Genomic DNA, 7,956 nt, shown 5'->3' with positions numbered 1-7,956 from the left:
TACGTGAGTTGGGGCGGGTGTGTGAGTGTATGTGAGTTGGTGAGGGTGTGTGAGAGTACGCGAGTTGTTGAGTGCGTGTCTGAGTGTACGTGAGTTGGTGAGGGTGTGCGTGTGAGTGTACATGGTTTGGTGAGGTTGTGTGAGTGAGTGTACGTGAGTTGGTGAGGGTGTGCATAAGTGTACGCGAGTTGGTGAGTGTGTATGTCAGTGTACGTGAGTTGCTGAGGGTGTTTGTGTGAGTGTACGCGAGTTGGTGAGGGTGTGTGTGCGAGTGTACTTGAGTTGGTGAGGGTGTGTGTGAGTTTACGTGAGTTGGTAAGGGTGTGTGTGTGAGTGTACTCAATTTGGAGAGGGTGTGTTTATGAATGTACGTGAGTTGGTGAGTGTGTGTGTTAGAGTACGCAAGTTGGGGAGGTTCTGTGTGAGTGTACGCGAGTTGGTGAGGGTGTGTGTGTGAGTGTACGTGAGTTGGTGACGGTGTGTGTGTGAGTGTACGCATGTTGGTGAGGGTGTGTGTGGGTGTACGTGATTTGCTGAGGGTGTGTGTAAATGTATGTGAGTTGGTGAGGGAGTGTGCGTGAGTGTACGTGAGCTGGTGAGGGTGTGTGTGTACGTCCGTTCGTGAGGGTGTGTGTGTGTGAGTGTACGCGAGTTGGTGAGGGTGTGTGTGTGAGTGTGCGTGAGTTGTTGAGGGTGGGTGTGAGTGTACGTGAGTTGGTGTGGGTTTGTGTGTGAGTGTAAGCGAGTTGGTGAGGGCGTGTGTGTGAGTGTACGTGAGTTGGTGAGGTTGTGTGAGTGAGTGTACGTGAGTTGGTGAGGGTGTGTGTATGTGTACGTGAGTTGGCAATGGTGTTTGTGTGAATGTACGGGAGTGGGAGAGGTTGTGTGTGAGTGTACGCGAGTTGGTGAGGGTGTGTGTGCGTGTGTACGCGAGTTTGTGAGTGTGTGTGTGTGTGTAAAAGAGTTGTTGAGGGTGTGTGTGTGAGTGTACATGAGCTGGTGAGTGTGTGTGACTGTACTTGAGTTGGTGAGGGTGTGTGTATGAGTGTACGTGAGTTGGTGAGAGTGTGTGTGTGAATGTACCCGAGTTGGTGAGGTAATGTGTGAGTGTACGCGATTGTGTGAGGGTGTGTGTGAGGGGACTTGAGTTGGTGAGGGTGTGAGGGGGTACATGAGTTGGTGAGGGTGTGTGTAAGTCTATGTGATTTGGTGAGGGAGTGTGCGTGAGTGTACGTGAGCTGGTGAGGGTGTGTGTGTACGTGCCTTGGTGAGGGTGTGTGTGTCTGAGTGTACGCGAGTTGGTGAGGGTGTGTGTGAGTGTGCGTGAGTTGGTGAGGGTGGGTGTGATTGTACGTGAGTTGGTGAGGGTGTGTGAGTCAGGGTACGTGAGTTGGTGAGCGTGTGCATCAGTGTACGCGAGTTGGTGAGGGAGTGTCTGTGAGGGTACGTGAGTTGGTGAGGTTGTGAGTGAGTGTACGCGTGTTGGTGAGAGTGTGTTTGTGAGTGTACGTGAGTTGGTGAAGTTGTGTGCGTGAGTGTACGTGAGTTGGTGAGGGTGTGTGTGAGTGTACATGAGTTAGTGTGTGTGTGAGCGTACGTGAGTTGGTGAGGCTGTGTGTGTTCGTGTGCGCAAGTTGGTGAGGCTGTGTTTAAGTATACGTGAGTTGGTGAGGGTGTGTGTGTGAGTGAACGTGAGTGTGTGAGGGTGTGTGTGAGGGGACTTGAGTTGGTGAGGGTGTGAGGGGGTACGTGATTTGGTGAGGGTGTGTGAGTGTACGCGAGTTGGTGAGTGTGTGTGTGAGTGTACGTGAGTTGGTGAGGGTGTGTGCGTGAGTGTACGTGAGTTGGTGAGGTTGTATGAGTGAGTGTACGTGAGTTGTTGAGGGTGTGCATAAGTTTACGCGAGTTGGTGAGGGACTGTGTGTGACGGTACGTGTGTTGGTGAGGTTGTGAGTGAGTGTATGCGCGTTGGTGAGAGAGAGTACGTGAGTTTACGTGAGTTGGTGAAGTTGTGTGCGTGAGTGTACGCGAGTTGGTGAGGGTATGTGTGTTTGAGTGTCCGTGAGTTGGTGTGTGTGTGAGCATATGTGAGTTGGTGAGGGTGTGTGTGTTCGTGTGCGCGAGTTGGTAGGGTGTGTGTAAGTGTACGTGAGTTGGTGAGTGTGTGTGTGTGTGAGTGTACGCGATTGTGTGAGGGTGTGTGTGAGTGTACGCGAGTTGGTGAGGTTGTGTGTAAGTGTACGTGAGTTGGTGAGGGTGTGTGTGTGAATGTACGCGAGTGTGTGAGTGTACGTGAGTTGGGGCGGGTGTGTGAGTGTATGTGAGTTGGTGAGGGTGTGTGAGAGTACGCGAGTTGTTGAGTGCGTGTCTGAGTGTACGTGAGTTGGTGAGGGTGTGCGTGTGAGTGTACATGGTTTGGTGAGGTTGTGTGAGTGAGTGTACGTGAGTTGGTGAGGGTGTGCATAAGTGTACGCGAGTTGGTGAGTGTGTATGTCAGTGTACGTGAGTTGCTGAGGGTGTTTGTGTGAGTGTACGCGAGTTGGTGAGGGTGTGTGTGCGAGTGTACTTGAGTTGGTGAGGGTGTGTGTGAGTTTACGTGAGTTGGTAAGGGTGTGTGTGTGAGTGTACTCAATTTGGAGAGGGTGTGTTTATGAATGTACGTGAGTTGGTGAGTGTGTGTGTTAGAGTACGCAAGTTGGGGAGGTTCTGTGTGAGTGTACGCGAGTTGGTGAGGGTGTGTGTGTGAGTGTACGTGAGTTGGTGACGGTGTGTGTGTGAGTGTACGCATGTTGGTGAGGGTGTGTGTGGGTGTACGTGATTTGCTGAGGGTGTGTGTAAATGTATGTGAGTTGGTGAGGGAGTGTGCGTGAGTGTACGTGAGCTGGTGAGGGTGTGTGTGTACGTCCGTTCGTGAGGGTGTGTGTGTGTGAGTGTACGCGAGTTGGTGAGGGTGTGTGTGTGAGTGTGCGTGAGTTGTTGAGGGTGGGTGTGAGTGTACGTGAGTTGGTGTGGGTTTGTGTGTGAGTGTAAGCGAGTTGGTGAGGGTGTTTGTGTGAGTGTACGTGAGTTGGTGAGGGTGTGTGTGTCAGTGTACGTGAGTTGGTGAGGGTGTGCATAAGTGAATGCGAGTTGGTGAGGGAGTGTGTGTGAGGGTACGTGAGTTGGTGAGGTTGTGAGTGAGTGTACGCGCGTTGGTGAGAGAGTGTGTGTGAGTGTACGTGAGTTGGTGAGGTTGTGTGCGTGAGTATACGCGAGTTGGTGAGGGTATGTGTGTGTGAGTGTCCGTGAGATGGTGTGTGTGTGAGCATACGTGAATTGGTGAGGTTGTGTGCGTGAGTGTACGCGAGTTGGTGAGGGTATGTGTGTATGAGTGTCCGTGAGTTGGTGTGTGTGTGAGCATACGTGAGTTGGTGAGGGTGTGTGCGTTCGTGTGCGCGAGTTGGTGAGGGTGTGTTTAAGTGTACGTGAGTTGGTGAGGGTGTGTGTGTGAGTGTACGCGATTGTGTGAGGGTGTGTGTCAGTGTACGCGAGTTGGTGAGGGTGTGTGTAAGTGTACGTGAGTTGGTGAGTGTGTGTGTGTGAATGTACGCGAGTGTGTGAGGGTGTGTGTGAGGGTACGTGTGTTGGTGAGGGTGTGTGAGGGTACGTGAGTTGGTGAGGGTATGTGGGTGTACGCGAGTTGGTGAGTGTGTGTGTGATAGTGTACATGAATTGGTGAGGGTGTACGTGTGAGTGTACGTGAGTTGGTGAGGTTGTGTGAGTGAGTGCACGTGAGTTGGTGAGGGAGTGCATAAGTGTACCCGAGTTGTTGAGTGTGTGTGTGTCAGTGTACGTGAGTTGTTGAGGGTCTTTGTGTGAGTGTACGCGAGTTGGTGAGGGTGTGTGTGTGAGTGTACGTGATGTGTTGAGGGTGTGTGTGTGAGTGTACGTGAGTTGGTGAGGGTGTGTGTGTGTGAGTGGACGCATGTTGCTGAGGGTGTGTGTGGGTGTAAGTGAGTTGGTGAGGGTGTGTGTAAGTGTATGTGAGTTGGTGAGGGAGTGTGCGTGAGGGTACGTGAGCAGGTGAGGGTGTGTTTGTACGTGCGTTGGTGAGGGTGTGTGTGTGTGTGTGAGTGTCCGTGAGTTGGTGTGTGTGTGAGCATACGTGAGTTGGTGAGGGTGTGTGTGTTCGTGTGCGCGAGTTGGTGAGGGTGTGTTTAAGTGTGCGTGAGTTGGTGAGGGTGTGTGTGTGAGTGTACGCGATTGTGTGTGTGTGTGTGTGTGTACGGGAGTTGGTGAGGGTGTGTCTACGTTTACGTGAGTTGGTGAGGGTGTGTGTGTGAATGTACGCGAGTGTGTGAAGGTGTGTGTGAGGGTACGTTTGTTGGTGAGGTTGTGTGAGGGTACGTGAGTTGGTGAGGGTGTGTGGGTGTACGCGAGTTGGTGAGTGTGTGTGTGAGAGTGTACGTGAGTTGGTGAGGGTGTATGTGTGAGTGTACGTGAATTGGTGAGGTTGTGTGAGTGAGTGTACGTGAGTTGGCGAGGGTGTGCCTAAGTGTACCCGAGTAGTTGAGTGTGTGTGTGTCAGTGTACGTGAGTTGTTGAGAGTGTGTTTGTGTGAGTGTACGCGAGTTGGTGAGGGTGTGTGTGTGAGTGTACGTGAGTTGGTGAGGGTGTGTGTGAGTGTACGCATGTTGGTGAGGGTGTGTGTAAGTGTATGTGAGTTGGTGAGGGAGTGTGCGTGATGGTATGTGAGCTGGTGAGGGTGTGTGTGTACGTGCGTTGGTCAGGGTGTGTGCGTGAGTGTACGCGAGTTGGTGAGGGTATGTGTGTGTGAGTGTCCGTGAGTTGGTGTGTGTGTGAGCATACGTGAGTTGGTGAGGGTGTGTGCATTCGTGTGCACGAGTTGGTGAGGGTGTGTTTAAGTGTACGTGAGTTGGTGAGGGTGAGTGTGTGAGTGTACGCGATTGTGTGAGGGTGTGTGCGAGTGTACGCGAGTTGGTGAGGGTGTGTGTAAGTGTACGTGAGTTGGTGAGGGTGTGTGTGTGAATGTACGCGAGTGTGTGAGGGTGTGTGTGAGGGCACGTGAGTTGGTGAGGGTGTGTGAGTGTAAGCGAGATGGTGAGTGTATGTGTGAGAGTGTACGTGAGTTGGTGAGGGTGTGCGTGTGAGTGGACGTGAGTTGGTGAGGTTGTGTGAGTGAGTGTACGTGAGTTGGTGAGGGTGTGCATAAGTGTACGTGAGTTGGTGAGTGTGTGTGTGAGTGTACGTGAGTTGTTGAGTGTGTTTGTGTGAGTGTACGTGAGTTGGTGAGGGTGTGTGTGTGAGTGTACGTGATGTGTTGAGGGTGTGTGTGTGAGTGTACGTGAGTTGGTGAGGGTGTGTGTGAGTGTACCCATGTTGGTGAGGGTGTGTGTGGGTGTACGTGAGTTGGTGAGGGTGTGTGTAAGTGCATGTGAGTTGGTGAGGGAGTGTGCGTGAGGGTACGTGAGCTGGTGAGGGTGTGTGTGTGTGTACGTGCGTTGGTGAGGGTGTGTGTGTGTGAGTGTACGCGAGTTGGTGAGGGTGTGTGTGTGAGTGTGCATGAGTTGGTGAAGGTGGGTGTGAGTGTACGTGTGTTGGTGAGGGCGTGTGTGTGAGTGTAAGCGAGTTGGTGAGGGTGTTTGTGTGAGTGTACGTGAGTTGGTGAGGGTGTGTGAGTCAGTGTACGTGAGTTGGTGAGGGTGTGCATAAGTGTATGCGATTTGGTCAGGGAGCGCGTGTGAGTGTACGTGAGTTTTTGAGGTAGTGTGTGAGTGTACGCGCGTTGGTGAGAGTGTGTATGTGAGTGTACGTGAGTTGGTGAGGTTGTGTGCGTGAGTGTACGTGAGTTGGTGAGGGTGTGTGTGTGTGAGTGTACGTGAGTTGGTGTGTGTGTGAGCGTACGTGTTGGTGAGGGTGTGTGTGTTCGTGTGCGCGAGTTGGTGAGGGTGTGTTTAAGTATACGTGAGTTGGTGAGGGTGTGTGTGTGAGTGTACGCGAGAGTGTGAGGGTGTGTGTGAGGGTACGTGAGTTGGTGAGGGTGTGTGAGGGTATGTGAGTTGGTGAGGGTGTGTGAGTGTACGCGGGTTGGTGAGTGTGTGTGTAAGTGAGTTGGTGAGGGCGTGTGTGTGAGTGTACGTGAGTTGGTGAGGTTGTGTGAGTGAGTGTACGTGAGTTGGTGAGGGTGTGCATAAGGGAACGCGAGTTGGTGAGTGTGAGTGGAGGTGAGTTGGCGAGGATGTTTGTGTGAGTGTACGGGAGTTGCAGAGGGTGTGTGTGAGTGTACGCGAGTTGGTGAGGGTGTGTGTGCGAGTGTACGCGAGTTAGTGAGGGTGTGTGTGTGTGTAAAAGAGTTGTTGAGCGTGTTTGTGTGAGTGTATGCGAGTTGGTGAGGGTGTGTGTATGTGTACGTGAGTTGGCAATGGTGTTTGCGTGAATGTACGGGAGTGGGAGAGGGTGTGTGTGAGTGTACGTGAGCTGGTGAGTGTGTGTGAGTGTACGTGAGTTGGTGAGGGTGTGTGTATGAGTGTACGTGAGTTGGTGAGAGTGTGTGTGTGAATGTACCCGAGTTGGTGAGGGTATGTGTGAGTGTACGCAAATGTGCGAGGGTGTGTGTGAGGGGACTTGAGTTGGTGAGGGTGTGAGGGGGTACGTGAGTTGGTGAGGGTGTGTGAGTGTACGCGAGTTGGTGAGTGTATGTGTGAGTGTACGTGAGTTGGTGAGGGTGTGTGTGAGTGTACGCATGTTGGTGAGGGTGTGTGTGGGTATACGTGAGTTGGTGAGGGTGTGTGTAAGTGCATGTGAATTGGTGAGGGAGTGTGCGTGAGGGTACGTGAGCTGGTGAGGGTGTGTGTGTGTACGTGCGTTGGTGAGGGTGTGTGTGTGTGAGTGTACGCGAGTTGGTGAGGGTGTGTGTGTGAGCGTGCGTGAGTTGGTGAAGGTGGGTGTGAGTGTACGTGTTGGTGAGGGCGTGTGTGTGAGTGTAAGCGAGTTGGTGAGGGTGTTTGTGTGAGTGTACGTGAGTTGGTGAGGGGTTGTGAGTCAGTGTACGTGAGTTGGTGAGGGTGTGCATAAGTGTATGCGATTTGGTCAGGGAGCGCGTGTGAGTGTATGTGAGTTTTTGAGGTAGTGTGAGAGTGTACGCGCGTTGGTGAGAGTGTGTATGTGAGTGTACGTGAGTTGGTGAGGTTGTGTGCGTGAGTGTACGTGAGTTGGTGAGGGTGTGTGTGTGTGAGTGTACGTGAGTTGGTGTGTGTGTGAGCGTACGTGTTGGTGAGGGTGTGTGTGTTCGTGTGCGCGAGTTGGTGAGGGTGTGTTTAAGTATACGTGAGTTGGTGAGGGTGTGTGTGTGACTGTACGCGAGAGTGTGAGGGTGTGTGTGAGGGTACGTGAGTTGGTGAGGGTGTGTGAGTGTACGCGGGTTGGTGAGTGTGTGTGTAAGTGAGTTGGTGAGGGCGTGTGTGTGAGTGTACGTGAGTTGGTGAGGTTGTGTGAGTGAGTGTACGTGAATTGGTGAGGGTGTGCATAAGGGAACGCGAGTTGGTGAGTGTGAGTGTACGTGAGTTGGCGAGGATGTTTGTGTGAGTGTACGGGAGTTGCAGAGGGTGTGTGTGAGTGTACGTGAGTTGGTGAGGGTGTGTGTGCGAGTGTACGCGAGTTAGTGATGGTGTGTGTGTGTGTAAAAGAGTAGTTGAGCGTGTTTGTGTGAGTGTACGCGAGTTGGTGAGGGTGTGTGTATGTGTACGTGATGTGGCAATGGTGTTTGTGTGAATGTACGGGAGTGGGAGAGGGTGTGTGTGAGTGTACGCGAGTTGGTGAGGGTGTGTGTGCGAGTGTACGCGAGTTAGTGAGGGTGTGTGTGTGTGTAAAAGAGTTGTTGAGGGTGTGTGTGTGAGTGTACGTGAGCTGGTGAGTGTGTGTGTGAGTGTACGTGAGTTGGTGAGGGTGTGTGTATGA

Source organism: Mustelus asterias, unplaced genomic scaffold, assembly GCF_964213995.1.
Source record: "Mustelus asterias unplaced genomic scaffold, sMusAst1.hap1.1 HAP1_SCAFFOLD_68, whole genome shotgun sequence".
Taxonomy (NCBI): domain Eukaryota; kingdom Metazoa; phylum Chordata; class Chondrichthyes; order Carcharhiniformes; family Triakidae; genus Mustelus; species Mustelus asterias.
The sequence above is the reverse complement of the archived record's forward strand: the minus strand, read 5'-3'. Positions refer to the sequence as shown.